The 19,657-nt window shown below is 40.0% G+C and overlaps 2 non-coding genes across 2 annotated transcripts; both read left to right on the plus strand.

Annotated features, from left to right (window-relative positions):
- Nucleotides 1-13,748: 13,748 nt before the first annotated feature.
- LOC134899166 (U1 spliceosomal RNA) lies at nucleotides 13,749-13,912 on the plus strand. The gene has a single exon (XR_010172848.1). It is a non-coding gene; the product is annotated as a U1 spliceosomal RNA (small nuclear RNA).
- Nucleotides 13,913-14,064: 152 nt separating this feature from the next.
- On the plus strand, nucleotides 14,065-14,227 carry LOC134899282 (U1 spliceosomal RNA). The gene has a single exon (XR_010172962.1). It is a non-coding gene; the product is annotated as a U1 spliceosomal RNA (small nuclear RNA).
- The last annotated feature ends 5,430 nt before the right edge of the window (nucleotides 14,228-19,657 follow it).

The raw sequence follows: 19,657 nt of genomic DNA on the forward strand, positions 1-19,657 counted from the left end.
AGGAAACATTAACGCCACTGCATCCTTGCTGCTTTCTCATGTAGAAGTCTGTTTAATGTGAAAACAAGGTGATATCTAATTAGCACACAGGTAAGGAATTAAGAAAATCTTTATTTAAGGGTGAAGATGTTTCTCACAAAATCGTTGCCCCAATGCATCATTGAAATTCAAGCTGGAAAGATGATTTTAATATATCACTTTTACATTTTGTATTGCTCTTCTGGTGACAATGTAGTTTGTTTTTGTCAATTACCATTTTAATAATAGGGTAAAGAAAATTAAGTGGATTTTTGAAAGAAAACAATACTGTCAATATACTATTAAAACAAATTAAAATGGTAAAAGTTATTATACTTTAAGTAAAAATAAAAGAGCCAAAATATCAATCCCAGTTTTGGATTACTTTAATTAACAAAAAAAAATGCATATAGCAGAGGATAGTTTCAATCTGCCTACCGCTGGGTTATGGGCCCAGCATGCTTCCATTGCTGTACTCTGCTGCACATGTAAGTGCAAGAGATCCTGAAGCACTCACTCATCATGGGAAAGTACCAATGTGTTTCTCGTTGGTTGATGGAAGAAACATTTTACAAAAACTCTACAGATTATTGACTTTTTAAAGTTTTTCTAGGAAACGTTCTAGATGTATGCTTATTAGCCTTTGTCAGTATGTCCTTTTTGCGAAGTGTCTCTGTGGTGCAATCGGTTAGTGTGTCCGGCTACTAACCAAAAGGTTGGTGGTTCAATCCCACCCAGGGACGTAATTGACCTTGTTATCAGATTTTGGTGATCTTTAAGTAGACAAGTCAAAATTTCAAACCCCCTGTTATGGTGTAGGGTACCTGGCCTTTTCTGATGTAATCAGAGTTAGATTTGATTCAGTGATTTAATAAAAACAGCTAGGAAGCACAATTTAGCAGTGGGTTGCAGAGAAAAAGAAATATGCTGGCAAAAAAAATCCAATTGAGTGATTAAACAGCTCCTTATTTTCTGGCTTTATTTTTATGCTAACAAATTTGGTCTCTGAAAAGTGTCCACAAAGCCAAGTCTCTGATTAACACCTTTGTAGGGATGGTTTTTCACCTATTACTAAATTAAACTTGCTTCATTGGAAAGGCAGCAAGATGCATCCTCATTTCAATGTCTACTGAAATAATACAGGTTGACACCAGGAAACATTAACACCACTGCATCCTTGCTGCTTTCTCATGTAGAAGTCTGTTTAATGTGAAAACAAGGTGTTATCTAATTAGCACACAGGTAAGGAATTAAGAAAATCTTTATTTAAGGGTGAAGATGTTTCTCACAAAATCGTTGCCCCAATGCATCATTGAAATTCAAGCTGGAAAGATGATTTTAATATATCACTTGTACATTTTGTATTGCTCTTCTGGTGACAATGTAGTTTGTTTTTGTCAATTACCATTTTAATAATAGGGTAAAGAAAATTAAGTGGATTTTTGAAAGAAAACAATACTGTCAATATACTATTAAAACAAATTAAAATGGTAAAAGTTATTGTACTTTAAGTAAAAATAAAAGAGCCAAAATATCAATCCCAGTTTTGGATTACTTTAATTAACAAAAAAAAATGCATATAGCAGAGGATAGTTTCAATCTGCCTACCGCTGGGTTATGGGCCCAGCATGCTTCCATTGCTGTACTCTGCTGCACATGTAAGTGCAAGAGATCCTGAAGCACTCACTCATCATGGGAAAGTACCAATGTGTTTCTTCGTTGGTTGATGGAAGAAACATCTTACAAAAACTCTCCAGATTATTGACTTTTTAAAGTTTTTCTAGGAAACGTTTTAGATGAATGCTTATTAGCCTTTGTCAGTATGTACTTTTGCAAAGTGTCTCTGTGGCGCAATCAGTTAATGTGTATGGCTACTAACCAAAAGGTTGGTGGGTCAATCCCACCCAGGGACGTAATTGACCTTGTTATCAGATTTTGGTGATCTTTAAGTAGACAAGTCAAAATTTCAAACCCCCTCTTATGGTGTAGGGTACCTGGCCTTCTCTGATGTAATCAGAGTTAGATTTGATTCAGTGATTTTATAAAAACAGATAGGAAGCACAATTTAGCAGTGGGTTGCAGAGAAAAAGAAATATGCTGGCAAAAAAATCCAATTGAGTGATTAAACAGCTCTTCATTTTCTGGCTTTATTTTTATGCTAACAAATTTGTTCTTTGAAAAGTGTCCACAAAGCCAAGTCTCTGATTAACACCTTTGTAGGGATGGTTTTTCACCTATTACTAAATTAAATTTGCTTCATTGGAAAGGCAGCAAGATGCATCCTCATTTCAATGTCTACTGAAATAATACGGGTTGACACCAGGAAACATTAACGCCACTGCATCCTTGCTGCTTTCTCATGTAGAAGTCTGTTTAATGTGAAAACAAGGTGATATCTAATTAGCACACAGGTAAGGAATTAAGAAAATCTTTATTTAAGGGTGAAGATGTTTCTCACAAAATCGTTGCCCCAATGCATCATTGAAATTCAAGCTGGAAAGATGATTTTAATATATCACTTGTACATTTTGTATTGCTCTTCTGGTGACAATGTAGTTTGTTTTTGTCAATTACCCTTTTAATAATAGGGTAAAGAAAATTAAGTGGATTTTTGAAAGAAAACTATACTGTCAATATACTATTAAAACAAATTAAAATGGTAAAAGTTATTGTACTTTAAGTAAAAATAAAAGAGCAAAAATATCAATCCCAGTTTTGATTACTTAAATTAACAAAAAAAAATGCATATAGCAAAGGATAGTTTCAATCTGCCTACCTCTGGGTTATGGGCTCAGCATGCTTCCATTGCAGTACTCTGCTGCACATGTAAGTGCAAGAGATCCTGAAGCACTCAGTCATCATGGGAAAGTACCAATGTGTTTCTTCGTTGGTTGATGGAAGAAACATCTTACAACAACTCTCCAGATTATTGACTTTTTAAAGTTTTTCTAGGAAACGTTCTAGATGTATGCCTTTGTCAGTAGGTACTTTTTGCAAAGTGTCTCTGTGGCGCAATCGGTTAGTGTGTCCAGCTACTAACCAAAAGGTTGGTGGTTCAATCCCACCCAGGGACGTAATTGACCTTGTTATCAGATTTTGGTGATCTTTAAGTGGACAAGTCAAAATTTCAAACCCCTTGTTATGGTGTAGGGTACCTGGCCTTCTCTGATGTAATCAGAGTTAGATTTGATTCATTGATTTTATAAAAACAGCTAGGAAGCACAATTTAGCAGTGGGTTGCAGAGAAAAATAAATATGCTGGCAAAAAAAAATCCAATTGAGTGATTAAACAGCTCTTTATTTTCTGGCTTTATTTTTATGCTAACAAATTTGTTCTCTGAAAAGTGTCCACAAAGCCAAGTCTCTGATTAACACCTTTGTAGGGATGGTTTTTCACCTATTACTAAATTAAACTTGCTTCATTGGAAAGGCAGCAAGATGCATCCTCATTTCAATGTCTACTGAAATAACACAGGTTGACACCAGGAAACATTAACGCCACTGCATCCTTGCTGCTTTCTCATGTGGAAGTCTGTTTAATGTGAAAACAAGGTGATATCTAATTAGCACACAGGTAAGGAATTAAGAAAATCTTTATTTAAGGGTGAAGATGTTTCTCACAAAATCGTTGCCCCAATGCATCATTGAAATTCAAGCTGGAAAGATGATTTTAATATATCACTTGTACATTTTGTATTGCTCTTCTGGTGACAATGTAGTTTGTTTTTGTCAATTACCCTTTTAATAATAGGGTAAAGAAAATTAAGTGGATTTTTTTAAAGAAAACTATACTGTCAATATACTATTCAAACAAATTAAAATGGTAAAAGTTATTGTACTTCAAGTAAAAATAAAAGAGCAAAAATATCAATCCCAGTTTTGATTACTTAAATTAACAAAAAAAATGCATATAGCAAAGGATAGTTTCAATCTGCCTACCTCTGGGTTATGGGCCCAGCATGCTTCCATTGCAGTACTCTGCTGCACATGTAAGTGCAAGAGATCCTGAAGCACTCACTCATCATGGGAAAGTACCAATGTGTTTCTTCGTTGGTTGATGGAAGAAACATTTTACAAAAACTCTCCAGATTATTGACTTTTTAAAGTTTTTCTAGGAAACGTTCTAGATGTATGCTTATTAGCCTTTGTCAGTATGTACTTTTTGCGAAGTGTCTCTGTGGCGCAATCGGTTAGTGTGTCCGGCTACTAACCAAAAGGTTGGTGGTTCAATCCCAACCAGGGACGTAATTGACCTTATCAGATTTTGGTGATCTTTAAGTAGACAAGTCAAAATTTCAAACCCCCTGTTATGATGTAGGGTACCTGGCCTTCTCTGATGTAATCAGAGTTAGAATTGATTCAGTGATTTTATAAAAACAGCTAGGAAGCACAATTTAGCAGTGGGTTGCAGAGAAAAAGAAATATGCTGGCAAAAAAAATCCAATTGAGTGATTAAACAGCTCTTCATTTTCTGGCTTTATTTTTATGCTAACAAATTTGTTCTCTGAAAAGTGTCCACAAAGCCAAGTCTCTGATTAACACCTTTGTAGGGATGGTTTTTCACCTATTACTAAATTAAACTTGCTTCATTGGAAAGGCAGCAAGATGCATCCTCATTTCAATGTCTACTGAAATAATACAGGTTGACACCAGGAAACATTAACGCCACTGCATCCTTGCTGCTTTCTCATGTAGAAGTCTGTTTAATGTGAAAACAAGGTGATATCTAATTAGCACACAGGTAAGGAATTAAGAAAATCTTTATTTAAGGGTGAAGATGTTGCTAACAAAATCGTTGCCCCAATGCATCATTGAAATTCAAGCTGGAAATATGATTTTAATATATCACTTGTACATTTTGTATTGCTCTTCTGGTGACAATGTAGTTTGTTTTTGTCAATTACCCTTTTAATAATAGGGTAAAGAAAATTAAGTGGATTTTTTAAAGAAAACTATACTGTCAATATACTATTAAAACAAATTAAAATGGTAAAAGTTATTGTACTTTAAGTAATAATAAAAGAGCAAAAATATCAATCCCAGTTTTGATTACTTAAATTAACAAAAAAAAATGCATATAGCAAAGGATAGTTTCAATCTGCCTACCTCTGGGTTATGGGCCCAGCATGCTTCCATTGCAGTACTCTGCTGCACATGTAAGTGCAAGAGATCCTGAAGCACTCACTCATCATGGGAAAGTACCAATGTGTTTCTTCATTGGTTGATGGAAGAAACATCTTACAAAAACTCTCCAGATTATTGACTTTTTAAAGTTTTTCTAGGAAACGTTCTAGATGTATGCTTATTAGACTTTGTCAGTATGTACTTTTTGCAAAGTGTCTCTGTGGCGCAATCGGTTAGTGTGTCCGACTACTAACCAAAAGGTTGGTGGTTCAATCCCAACCAGGGACGTAATTGACCTTGTTATCAGATTTTGGTGATCTTTAAGTAGACAAGTCAAAATTTCAAACCCCCTGTTATGGTGTAGGGTACCTGGCCTTCTCTGATGTAATCAGAGTAAGATTTGATTCAGTGATTTTATAAAAACAGCTAGGAAGCACAATTTAGCAGTGGGTTGCAGAGAAAAAGAAATATGCTGCCGAGAAAAAGAAATATGCTGCAAAAAAAAATCCAATTGAGTGATTAAACAGCTCTTCATTTTCTGGCTTTATTTTTATGCTAACAAATTTGTTCTTTGAAAAGTGTCCACAAAGCCAAGTCTCTGATTAACACCTTTGTAGGGATGGTTTTTCACCTATTACTAAATTAAATTTGCTTCATTGGAAAGGCAGCAAGATGCATCCTCATTTCAATGTCTACTGAAATAATACGGGTTGACACCAGGAAACATTAACGCCACTGCATCCTTGCTGCTTTCTCATGTAGAAGTCTGTTTAATGTGAAAACAAGGTGATATCTAATTAGCACACAGGTAAGGAATTAAGAAAATCTTTATTTAAGGGTGAAGATGTTTCTCACAAAATCGTTGCCCCAATGCATCATTGAAATTCAAGCTGGAAAGATGATTTTAATATATCACTTGTACATTTTGTATTGCTCTTCTGGTGACAATGTAGTTTGTTTTTGTCAATTACCCTTTTAATAATAGGGTAAAGAAAATTAAGTGGATTTTTTAAAGAAAACTATACTGTCAATATACTATTAAAACAAATTAAAATGGTAAAAGTTATTGTACTTTAAGTAAAAATAAAAGAGCCAAAATATCAATCCCAGTTTTGATTACTTAAATTAACAAAAAAAAATGCATATAGCAAAGGATAGTTTCAATCTGCCTACCTCTGGGTTATGGGCTCAGCATGCTTCCATTGCAGTACTCTGCTGCACATGTAAGTGCAAGAGATCCTGAAGCACTCAGTCATCATGGGAAAGTACCAATGTGTTTCTTCGTTGGTTGATGGAAGAAACATCTTACAACAACTCTCCAGATTATTGACTTTTTAAAGTTTTTCTAGGAAACGTTCTAGATGTATGCCTTTGTCAGTAGGTACTTTTTGCAAAGTGTCTCTGTGGCGCAATCGGTTAGTGTGTCCAGCTACTAACCAAAAGGTTGGTGGTTCAATCCCACCCAGGGACGTAATTGACCTTGTTATCAGATTTTGGTGATCTTTAAGTAGACAAGTCAAAATTTCAAACCCCCTGTTATGGTGTAGGGTACCTGGACTTCTCTGATGTAATCAGAGTTAGATTTGATTCATTGATTTTATAAAAACAGCTAGGAAGCACAATTTAGCAGTGGGTTGCAGAGAAAAATAAATATGCTGGCAAAAAAAATCCAATTGAGTGATTAAACAGCTCTTTATTTTCTGGCTTTATTTTTATGCTAACAAATTTGTTCTCTGAAAAGTGTCCACAAAGCCAAGTCTCTGATTAACACCTTTGTAGGGATGGTTTTTCACCTATTACTAAATTAAACTTGCTTCATTGGAAAGGCAGCAAGATGCATCCTCATTTCAATGTCTACTGAAATAACACAGGTTGACACCAGGAAACATTAACGCCACTGCATCCTTGCTGCTTTCTCATGTGGAAGTCTGTTTAATGTGAAAACAAGGTGATATCTAATTAGCACACAGGTAAGGAATTAAGAAAATCTTTATTTAAGGGTGAAGATGTTTCTCACAAAATCGTTGCCCCAATGCATCATTGAAATTCAAGCTGGAAAGATGATTTTAATATATCACTTGTACATTTTGTATTGCTCTTCTGGTGACAATGTAGTTTGTTTTTGTCAATTACCCTTTTAATAATAGGGTAAAGAAAATTAAGTGGATTTTTTTAAAGAAAACTATACTGTCAATATACTATTCAAACAAATTAAAATGGTAAAAGTTATTGTACTTCAAGTAAAAATAAAAGAGCAAAAATATCAATCCCAGTTTTGATTACTTAAATTAACAAAAAAAATGCATATAGCAAAGGGTAGTTTCAATCTGCCTACCTCTGGGTTATGGGCCCAGCATGCTTCCATTGCAGTACTCTGCTGCACATGTAAGTGCAAGAGATCCTGAAGCACTCACTCATCATGGGAAAGTACCAATGTGTTTCTTCGTTGGTTGATGGAAGAAACATTTTACAAAAACTCTCCAGATTATTGACTTTTTAAAGTTTTTCTAGGAAACGTTCTAGATGTATGCTTATTAGCCTTTGTCAGTATGTACTTTTTGCAAAGTGTCTCTGTGGCGCAATCGGTTAGTGTGTCCGGCTACTAACCAAAAGGTTGGTGGTTCAATCCCAACCAGGGACGTAATTGACCTTGTTATCAGATTTTGGTGATCTTTAAGTAGACAAGTCAAAATTTCAAACCCCCTGTTATGGTGTAGGGTACCTGGCCTTCTCTGATGTAATCAGAGTAAGATTTGATTCAGTGATTTTATAAAAACAGCTAGGAAGCACAATTTAGCAGTGGGTTGCAGAGAAAAAGAAATATGCTGCCAAAAAAAATCCAATTGAGTGATTAAACAGCTCTTCATTTTCTGTCTTTATTTTTATGCTAACAAATTTGTTCTTTGAAAAGTGTCCACAAAGCCAAGTCTCTGATTAACACCTTTGTAGGGATGGTTTTTCACCTATTACTAAATTAAACTTGCTTCATTGGAAAGGCAGCAAGATGCATCCTCATTTCAATGTCTACTGAAATAATACAGGTTGACACCAGGAAACATTAACGCCACTGTATCCTTGCTGCTTTCTCATGTGGAAGTCTGTTTAATGTGAAAACAAGGTGATATCTAATTAGCACACAGGTAAGGAATTAAGAAAATCTTTATTTAAGGGTGAAGATGTTTCTCACAAAATCGTTGCCCCAATGCATCATTGAAATTCAAGCTGGAAAGATGATTTTAATATATCACTTGTACATTTTGTATTGCTCTTCTGGTGACAATGTAGTTTGTTTTTGTCAATTACCATTTTAATAATAGGGTAAAGAAAATTAAGTGGATTTTTGAAAGAAAACAATACTGTCAATATACTATTAAAACAAATTAAAATGGTAAAAGTTATTGTACTTTAAGTAAAAATAAAAGAGCCGAAATATCAATCCCAGTTTTGGATTACTTTAATTAACAAAAAAAAAATGCATATAGCAAAGGATAGTTTCAATCTGCCTACCGCTGGGTTATGGGCCCAGCATGCTTCCATTGCTGTACTCTGCTGCACATGTAAGTGCAAGAGATCCTGAAGCACTCACTCATCATGGGAAAGTACCAATGTGTTTCTTCGTTGGTTGATGGAAGAAACATCTTACAAAAACTCTCCAGATTATTGACTTTTTAAAGTTTTTCTAGGAAACGTTTTAGATGAATGCTTATTAGCCTTTGTCAGTATGGACTTTTGCAAAGTGTCTCTGTGGCGCAATCAGTTAGTGTGCACGGCTATTAACCAAAAGGTTGGTGGTTCAATCCCACCCAGGGACGTAATTGACCTTGTTATCAGATTTTGGTGATCTTTAAGTAGACAAGTCAAAATTTCAAACCCCCTCTTATGGTGTAGGGTACCTGGCCTTCTCTGATGTAATCAGATTTGATTCAGTGATTTTATAAAAACAGCTAGGAAGCACAATTTAGCAGTGGGTTGAAGAGAAAAAGAAATATGCTGGCAAAAGAATCCAATTGGGAGATTAAACAGCTCTTTATTTTCTGGCTTTATTTTTATGCTAACAAATTTGTTCTCTGAAAAGTGTCCACAAAGCCAAGTCTCTGATTAACACCTTTGTAGGGATGGTTTTTCACCTATTACTAAATTAAACTTGCTTCATTGGAAAGGCAGCAAGATGCATCCTCATTTCAATGTCTACTGAAATAATACAGGTTGACACCAGGAAACATTAACGCCACTGCATCCTTGCTGCTTTCTCATGTGGAAGTCTGTTTAATGTGAAAACAAGGTGATATCTAATTAGCACACAGGTAAGGAATTAAGAAAATCTTTATTTAAGGGTGAAGATGTTTCTCACAAAATCGTTGCCCCAATGCATCATTGAAATTCAAGCTGGAAAGATGATTTTAATATATCACTTGTACATTTTGTATTGCTCTTCTGGTGACAATGTAGTTTGTTTTTGTCAATTACCCTTTTAATAATAGGGTAAAGAAAATTAAGTGGATTTTTTAAAGAAAACTATACTGTCAATATACTATTAAAACAAATTAAAATGGTAAAAGTTATTGTACTTTAAGTAAAAATAAAAGAGCAAAAATATCAATCCCAGTTTTGATTACTTAAATTAACAAAAAAAAATGCATATAGCAAAGGATAGTTTCAATCTGCCTACCTCTGGGTTATGCTTCCATTGCAGTACTCTGCTGCACATGTAAGTGCAAGAGATCCTGAAGCACTCACTCATCATGGGAAAGTACCAATGTGTTTCTTCGTTGGTGGATGGAAGAAACATCTTACAAAAACTCTCCAGATTATTGACTTTTTAAAGTTTTTCTAGGAAACGTTTTAGATGAATGCTTATTAGCCTTTGTCAGTATGTACTTTTGCAAAGTGTCTCTGTGGCGCAATCAGTTAGTGTGTACGGCTATAAACCAAAAGGTTGGTGGTTCAATCCCACCCAGGGATGTAATTGACCTTGTTATCAGATTTTGGTGATCTTTAAGTAGACAAGTCAAAATTTCAAACCCCCTCTTATGGTGTAGGGTACCTGGCCTTCTCTGATGTAATCAGAGTTAGATTTGATTCAGTGATTTTATAAAAACAGCTAGGTAGCACAATTTAGCAGTGGGTTGCAGAGAAAAAGAAATATGCTGGCAAAAAAATCCAATTGAGTGATTAAACAGCTCTTCATTTTCTGGCTTTATTTTTATGCTAACAAATTTGTTCTTTGAAAAGTGTCCACAAAGCCAAGTCTCTGATTAACACCTTTGTAGGGATGGTTTTTCACCTATTACTAAATTAAATTTGCTTCATTGGAAAGGCAGCAAGATGCATCCTCATTTCAATGTCTACTGAAATAATACGGGTTGACACCACGAAACATTAACGCCACTGCATCCTTGCTGCTTTCTCATGTGGAAGTCTGTTTAATGTGAAAACAAGGTGATATCTAATTAGCACACAGGTAAGGAATTAAGAAAATCTTTATTTAAGGGTGAAGATGTTGCTAACAAAATCGTTGCCCCAATGCATCATTGAAATTCAAGCTGGAAAGATGATTTTAATATATCACGTGTACATTTTGTATTGCTCTTCTGGTGACAATGTAGTTTGTTTTTGTCAATTACCATTTTAATAATAGGGTAAAGAAAATTAAGTGGATTTTTGAAAGAAAACAATACTGTCAATATACTATTAAAACAAATTAAAATGGTAAAAGTTATTGTACTTTAAGTAAAAATAAAAGAACCAAAATATCAATCCCAGTTTTGGATTACTTTAATTAACAAAAAAAAATGCATATAGCAGAGGATAGTTTCAATCTGCCTACCTCTGGGTTATGGGCCCAGCATGCTTCCATTGCAGTACTCTGCTGCACATGTAAGTGCAAGAGAACCTGAAGCACTCACTCATCATGGAAAAGTACCAATGTGTTTCTTCGTTGGTTGATGGAAGAAACATCTTACAAAAACTCTCCAGATTATTGACTTTTTAAAGTTTTTCTAGGAAACGTTCTAGATAAATGCTTATTAGCCTTTGTCAGTATGTACTTTTTGCAAAGTGTCTCTGTGGCGCAATCGGTTAGTGTGTTCGGCTATTAACCAAAAGGTTGGTGGTTCAATCCCACCCAGGGACGTAATTGACCTTGTGATCAGATTTTCCAGCGTGTTTTGTTTGCGCCTTTGCAAATGTCTTACATCGACAAACTTATTTAGTACTATTTTGCAAATAGGGTTAAATTGTTGCAACATTGTGTTCCCTAATTGCTTGATTTTTTAAATGCAACAATTGATAAAGACACCTGATAACTGCTCTGTGGAGTCTTATTTTGCGTCTACTTCTTATCTACATTTAATTCCCTACCTCTAATCAAGGCATTTTTAAATGCTGGGGTCTGCCAGGACGTGAGGCCTACCTAGACTTTAGATCTGAATTTGAATGTACTTGTGAACTAACTTAATTTCCTACTTCTAAATTCATTCCTAAATTCACTACTTACATGAATCCTGTAGTTGGGCATTTTGGGACTTCGATTGTGGGCATTGTTTTGTGTCCAGACCAGCAGCAGGTGGTGTGCATTTGCTGGAAAGGCATCGAAGACCTCCGATATGCTGCATCTCCTGATGTGTGTCTACCTCAAGTGACTGTCAGCAAATGCCTGCTAGATACCCCATTCCAAGCTGATTGTGACATCACGGAACATGCATCATAGAACAGGCATGCTAGAACATGGGTCTTCAACCTGCGACCCTCCAGCTGCTGTGGAACTACACATCCCAGCATGCCCTGCCTCAGTTTTAGCATACCTTAATAGCAAAACTGTGGCAGGGCATGCTGGGATGTGTAGTTTCACAGCAGCTGGAGGGCCACAGGATGAAGACCCATGTGCTAGAGCCAAGCCGCAGGTACATTGAATGCTAGCAAGCTGAATGTTTAAATCCTTTTTGTTCCGCAGCATTCCAATGCGGAAGATTCCATGGAACCAGAGATTATTCCATTGAGAAGGACATGCTGCCTGGATGACTGCACTGTGCAAATTAAGTCACGGAGCCAGTTGGCTTGTGGGTGGCTCTGGTGACTGGGTGGTTGGGTGGGCGGTGTGTCGGAGGTGGAGCACATGCAAATGAATGTGTATCATCCAGCTAGTGAGAGTGAAAACTCATGCAGGAGTGTGCCTGCTTGTCAGTGGGTTATGCACCTTGCCAGACGTCAAATCTACATGGAGCAGCTGGAGGGGACAAGAGCAGGTTTGCAAAATATAGATAGAAGAGCATATATGCTGGCACATTCTCCATGATTGTGTCAGCTTATGTTTTGGTGCACTGCACTTTCCTCCACTAAGTTTTAGCTATTTTGGTTAAACGCAAGTGTAGTTGCTTCTCGCCCTTTTGGCTGTGATCTTGTATCGTGGTTGAAGAGTCTGCTGGAGGGATTGTTTTCTTCATTGGCGAGAGACTGAAGATATTCCAGGATGGAAGGCTTGGGAACACTATCCGTTTTTAAGTTGTGGAAGAGTTGAAAGACCGGATTGGACTACATTCTATAGTAAAGGATATCTTTGTATTTATTGATCCTCCCTTTATATGTGTCTGTCTTTCAATAAAGCTTCGGGCTTGTGATTCCCTCACCCTCTTACACTCCACACCCATAGCCTTATTAACTGTTGTATTATTGTATTCCATTGAGAAGGACATGCTGCCTGGATGACTACACTGTGCAAATTAAATCACGGAGCCAGTTGGCTTGTGGGTGGCTCTGGTCACTGGGTGGTTGGGTGGGTGGTGTGTCGGAGGTGGAGCACATGCAAATGATTGTGTATCATCCAGCTAGTGAGAGAGAAAACTCATGCAGGAGTGTGCCTGCTTGTCAGTGGGTTATGCACCTTTCCAGACGTCAAATCTACATGGAGCAGCTGGAGAGGACAAGAGCAGGTTTGCAAAATATAGACAGAAGAGCTCTCCAGCCTAGTTTGCTGTCTGTTTCCACTTCTCTTTTCTTGAGCCGCTCCCTTCTATGCCCTTGCGCACTATCCTGACTTCTCCCATCTGCTTACATTGTGCCTTCCAACGCACAATGCGAACTACAGGTAGTGCTGCAGGGCCCACACCCTTTTACTTGCCATACAGAGCAGCTCTGGAGCTGTTACAGTGCCCAGCTTCTGCAAGAAATCAGCTTGAATGCTTCAGGGGCTGGGGCATAGCCAACATGAGCCCCACACCGAAGGAGGGTGGAGGTGTTTAATGCGAACTAGGGGTCATCCAAGCGCCACAAAAGGCCGCCATGCCCTGCATGCCCCTTTTCTCTTTTCATATGCAGACGAGGGTTGAAGCCAACTTTGACCCACTGCTTGGATGACATCACCATATGCAAATCCATCTGCTGCAGGCCTTCCCCCAGGAATGCTTGCACTAGTTGTTGCATTTGGTTTGTTGTTTGGGGGTGCTTCAGTATTAGGCAGCCTTCTGCCCTCCCATGTTCATCTGAAAATATGTGTTCTCCCTGCAGTTGTTGTCCCCAGATGAGAGTTCCCTTGTGCTGCCTCAGTTGAATCTTCTTTACTTGACAGAGATGTGCCTGAGCAGCGGCCCTCCCTAGCCCTATCCCAAATCATACTTATTTTGCATAGGAGATATCATGGTAATGAAGACTGTTATCCCAGGGTGAGGTTCATTCATTGCATTCTGGGTATGCTGACCCCTGTGATTTCCCCAAATGTGGGAAACTCGACTTCATTATTTGTGGTAGTGGGGGACTGTGTTTGTGCTTTCCTCTGGTCAGCTCTGGTAAAAGTCAGATTTATTTGTCTCAGATCTTCCTCTAGCCTTGTTCTTCTTTCGAGAGTTCCCTTGTGCTGACTCAGTTGGATCTCCTTCACTTGACAGGGAAGTGCCCGAGCAGCGACCCTACCCAGCTCTAGCCCAACTCCTACTTACCTGCCAGGTGAGATACTATGATCATGAAGGTGCTTCTCCCAGGGCAAGGCTCACCCATTGCACTCTGGGTGTGCTGCTCTTGCGATTTCCCCAAATGTGGGAAACTTGACTGCATAATTTGTGTTTCCCCTGGTCGGCTCTCGTATAATTCAGATCTCTTTGTCTCAGGTCTCTCTCCAGCCTAGTTTGCTGTCTGTTTCCACTTCTCTTTTCTTGAGCCGCTCCCTTCTATGCCCTTGTGCACTATCCCAGGATAATTATTGTAGCTGGTCTGCGGGTAACAGCTCTCAGATCCACTTCTAGAAAAAATGCAACAATGTAATTTGAGTGACAAACTGCAGAGATGAACCCTTTCTGTGACTGCTGCACAGGGATCACACAAACTCTATTCATAGGGCTGACTTCACTTAGGGGAGATGTTCTCGCCCCGCAAAGAAGTGCGAGTATATACCGCACTTACGGTACCATTGGATTTACAGATATTTTCTTGCAATACACTATGGGGGTCATTCTGAGTTGATTGCTCGCTAGCAGTTTTTAGCAGCCTTAAAACGGTGGAGTTAACATATCTCACGTGGAAGGTGGTCATGTTATTAGCCTTGGCTTCGGCTAGGCGAGTGTCGGAATTAGCGGCTTTGTCACATAAAAGCCCATATTTGGTGTTCCATGTGGATAGAGCGGAATTGCGGACCCATCCTCAATTCCTACCAAAAGTGGTCTCATCTTTTCATATGAACCAACCTATTGTGGTGCCTTTGGCTACGCGTGACTTGGAGGATTCCGAGTTACTTGATGTGGTCAGGGCTTTGAAAATTTACGTGGCCAGGACGGCTAGAGTCAGGAAAACTGAAGCGCTGTTTGTCCTGTATGCAACCAACAAGATTGGTGCCCCTGCTTCAAAGCAGGCTATTGCTCGCTGGATTTGTAACACGATTCAGCAAGCGCATTCTATGGCTGGATTGCAGTTACCGAAATCGGTCTAGGCCCATTCCACGAGGAAAGTGGGCTCTTCTTGGGCGGCTGCCCGAGGGGTCTCGGCACTACAGCTGTGTCAAGCTGCTACTTGGTCAGGTTCAAACACCTTTTCAAAATACTATAAGTTTGATACCCTGGCTGAGGAGGAACTCATGTTTGCTCAATCGGTGCTGCAGAGTCATCCGCACTCTCCCGCCCATTTTGGAGCTTTGGTATAATCCCCATGTTCCTTACGGAGTCCCCAGCATCCTCTAGGACGTTAGAGAAAATAAGATTTTAAACCTACCGGTAAATCTTTTTCTCGTAGTCCGTAGAGGATGCTGGGCGCCCGTCCCAACTGCGGACTACTTCTGCAATACTTGTATATAGTTATTGCTTCAATAAGGGTTATGTTATAGTTGCATCGGTCCTGCACTGATGCTGCAGTATGTTGTTTTTTCGTACTTATAACTGGGTAGTTTATCACAAGTTATACGGTGTGATTGGTGTGGCTGGTATGAATCTTGCACTGGATTAACAAAATCCTTTCCTCATACTGTCAGTCTCCTCTGGGCACAGTTTCTCTAACTGTGGCATAGAGGCGCATAGAGGGAGGAGCCAGTGCACACCCAGAACTAAAGTCTTTCTTAAAGTGCCCATGTCTCCTGCGGAGCCCGTCTATCCCCATGGTCCTTACGGAGTCCCCAGCACCCTCTACGGACTACGAGAAAAAGATTTACCGTAGGTTTAAAATCTTATTTTCTACTTTATTCTTTTCTATCCTAGTTTATTACGACCAACTCTCATCCAAGGAGTTTGATATTCTACTACCTGCATGCAATTTAAATTGCTTAAATTGTTTATATGGTTGATTTGTCCTTCACAACCCATAATCTGCAACTTGGATGTACTTGTGTCATTGAAAATCTTATAATAAAAATGTTTATATATTGAAAAAAAAAGTTATAAGACATATGCATTCAATATTTGAAGAAACAAAATAAAATAAAGCTATGTATTGGGTTTCACTAACAAGCACATTGGAAGACTTGACTACTGTTAAAAGACATGTATTACATGGTATAGAGCCACAAACCACAATGTAGTAAAATAAAAACAAACTTACATGTGTATCAAACCTATGTGAGGCTTACATTGATAGTGCAAGATCAACACTCTATCAACTGTGCAAACTAGACTGCACATAAATGCCATAAAATTTATCTGAGATTTTAGTAAATAAGGCCTGTTGCTGTCCGGGTCACACAGCCGTCACGCCCCGCCCCCATACGGTCCGGTCATGTCTGCGTTGTCCTGACTGTGCCCCCAAAATGGCGGCACAACGCCGCTGGCCCGACTCCTCCTGTCCAGTGACCGCCTCTGCCTGTCAATCAGGCAGAGGCGCTCACAGGGCAGAGATGCTGATCGCATCCTGGCATGTGCCGGTGCACTGTGGCACCAGCACACACGCACTTCAGACCTGATCTCCTGCTGTGTGAATATGCACAGCAGGGATCAGGTCTTAATTAGGCCCTATATACAGCTGTCAGTGAAGCAGTAATGTGCTGATGTCAGTGAAGCAGTGATGTGCTGCTGTCAGCGAGGCAGTGATGTGCTGCTGTCAGCGAGGCAGGGATGTGCTGCTATAAGTGAGGCAGGGATGTGCTGCCGTCAATGAGGCAGGGATGTGCTGCCGTCAATGTTGCAGGGATGTGTTGCTGTCAACGTTGCAGGGATGTGCTGCTGTCAGTGAAGCAGGAATGTGCTGCTGCAGTGAGGCAGAGATATGCTGCCCACTATCTCCCTATCACCCCTGCCTGAGTCACACACTTTCCCTGTCACCCCTGCCTCAGTTACCCACTATCTCCCAGTCACCGCTGCCTCAGTCAACCACTATACCTGCGACCCCTGCCTCAGTCACCCACTATCCCTGTCACCCCTGCCTCAGTCACCCACTGTCACCCTATCACCCCTGCTTCAGTCACCCACTATCCCTGTCAACCCTGCCTCAGTCTCTTACTGTCCCTGTCACCCCTGCCACAGTCATCCACTATCTCCCTATCATCCCTGCCTTATTCATTTATTATCCCTGTCACCCACTTTCTTCCCATACTTACCCAACCCCTTCCTATCACCCCTCCCTCAGTAACCCACTATCTCCCTGTCACCCCTGCCTCAGTCAACCACTATCACTGTCACCCCTGCATCAGTCACCCACTATCTCCCAGTCACCCCGGCTTCAGTCACCCACTATCTCCCACTCATACATGCTTCAGTCACCCACTATCTCCCAGTCATCCCTGCCTCAGTCACCTACTGACACCGGTGCAGATATTTCTGCTGCAGCCTCTCCACTCTCCAGCGTGAACGTCCTGACGACTGAGGAAATCCGCTTCCCAGTTGAGGACTCCGGGAATGAACACTGCCGATATTGCTGGCAGATGACGTTCTACCCAACTGAGGATTTTTGATACTTCCAGCTTTGCCATGCAGTTTCGAGTGCCGACTTGATGATTTGTGTACACTACCGTGGTGGCGTTGTCCGATTGTACTTGAACAGGCCTGTTCTGTACTAGAGGCAGGGCCAGTATCAATGAATTGAACACTGCCCACAATTCCAGAATGTTTATCGGGAGGAGAGATTCCTCCCTGGTCCACCGATGGTGAAGGGTCGTCATCACGGCCATGACCTTGGTGAATTTCTGAGGTGCCGTGGCCAAACCAGAAGGCAGGACCTGAAATCCAAAAACTAACCAGGCACAACACTGCTTAGCTTCCAACATCAGATGAGATTGGACATATCCAGTGTGATGCGGCTGTAGATGATTTTTGCTGTTTCTAACTTCTACATCAATGAATAAGTTTCAAAATAGAATGCATCAAGAGAACGGTGTTGGTAGTATAAAACTACCTACAGCACCTGGTATTCCTAGGTGGTCTCACATCCAAGAACAAACCAGGCCTAAGATCAGGTGATATTGGGCATATACAGTGTGGTGTGGCTGTAGATGAGCTTAGTGGTTTCTGTTAGAGTTCTTCTACTTCTAACTACTAGTACATAAATGAATAAGCGGCCGATTTATTAAACCCGGTGAAATTATAATTTGCATGGTGATAAAGTACCAGCCAATCAGCTCCTAATTGCCATGTCACAGGCTGGGTTTGAAAAATGACAGTTAGGAGCTGACTGGCTGGTACTTTATCACCTTGCACTTTATCAGTTCACCAGGCTTAATAGATCTGCCCCAATGTTTCAAAATGGAATGCATCAAGAGAACGGTGTTGGTATTGTAAAAATACACACAGCTCCTGGTATTTCCTGGTGGTCTCCCATCCAAGTACTAAAACCAGGACCAATACTGCTCAGCTTCCATGATCAGGAGAGATTGGGCAAATCCAGTGTGCTGTGGCTGTAGATGAGCTGGTGGTTTCTGTTAGAGCTTTTCTACTTCTAACTTCTGGTACATAAAAGAATACGTGTAAAAATTAAATGTACCAAGAAAAGGGTGTTGGTAGTTTAAAAACACCTAAAGAATCTGATAATACATGGATGGGAGACTGCTTGGTAGTAACAAAGTCCAATACTGCTTTGCTTCAAAGATCAAATGAGATTGGGCATATCCAGTGTGGTGTGGCTTTAGATAAGCTTTGTGGTTTCTGTTAGAGCTCTTCTACTTCTAACTACTGGTACATGGGCCCTCATTCCGAGTTGATCGCTCGGTAATTTTCATCGCATCGCAGTGAAATTCCGCTTAGTACGCATGCGCAATATTCGCACTGCGACTGCGCCAAGTAATTTAACAATGAAGATAGTATTTTTACTCACGGCTTTTTCTTCGCTCCGGCGATCGTAGTGTGATTGACAGGAAATGGGTGTTACTGGGCGGAAACACAGCGTTTTATGGGCGTGTGGATCAAAACGCTACCATTTCCGGAAAAAACGCAGGAGTGGCCGGAGAAACGGGGGAGTGTCTGGGCGAACGCTGGGTGTGTTTGTGACGTCAAACCAGGAACGACAAGCACTGAACTGATCGCAGATGCCGAGTAAGTCTGAAGCTACTCTGAAACTGCTAAGTAGTTTGTAATCGCAATATTGCGAATACATCGTTCGCAATTTTAAGAAGCTAAGATTCACTCCCAGTAGGCGGCGGCTTAGCGTGTGTAACTCTGCTAAAATCGCCTTGCGAGCGATCAACTCGGAATGAGGGCCATTAATGAATATGTATAAGGTTGTAGTTTATCCAATATGCCTTTACTACCTTACCTTACCTCCCCCCCCCTCCCCTCCCCTCCTTATTACTTCCTTTGTTCTCTCCTCCTCGTGTGTGCGTTATTTGTTTTCTCATACGTCCTAGAGGATGCTGGGATCACATTAAGAACCATGGGGTATAGACGGGATCCGCAGGAGACATGGGCACTTTAAGACTTTCAAAGGGTGTGAACTGTCTCCTCCCTCTATGCCCCTCCTCCAGACTCCAGTTTTAGAATTGTGCCCAGTGAGACTGGATGCACTACAGGGGAGCTCTACTGAGTTTCTCTGAAAAGACTTATGTTAGTTTTTCTTATTTTCAGGGAGGCTGCTGGCAACAGTCTCCCTGCTTCGTGGGACTTAGGGGAGAGAAGTATGACCA

This window comes from Pseudophryne corroboree, chromosome 3 (assembly GCF_028390025.1).
Source record: "Pseudophryne corroboree isolate aPseCor3 chromosome 3, aPseCor3.hap2, whole genome shotgun sequence".
Classification (NCBI taxonomy): Eukaryota; Metazoa; Chordata; class Amphibia; order Anura; family Myobatrachidae; genus Pseudophryne; species Pseudophryne corroboree.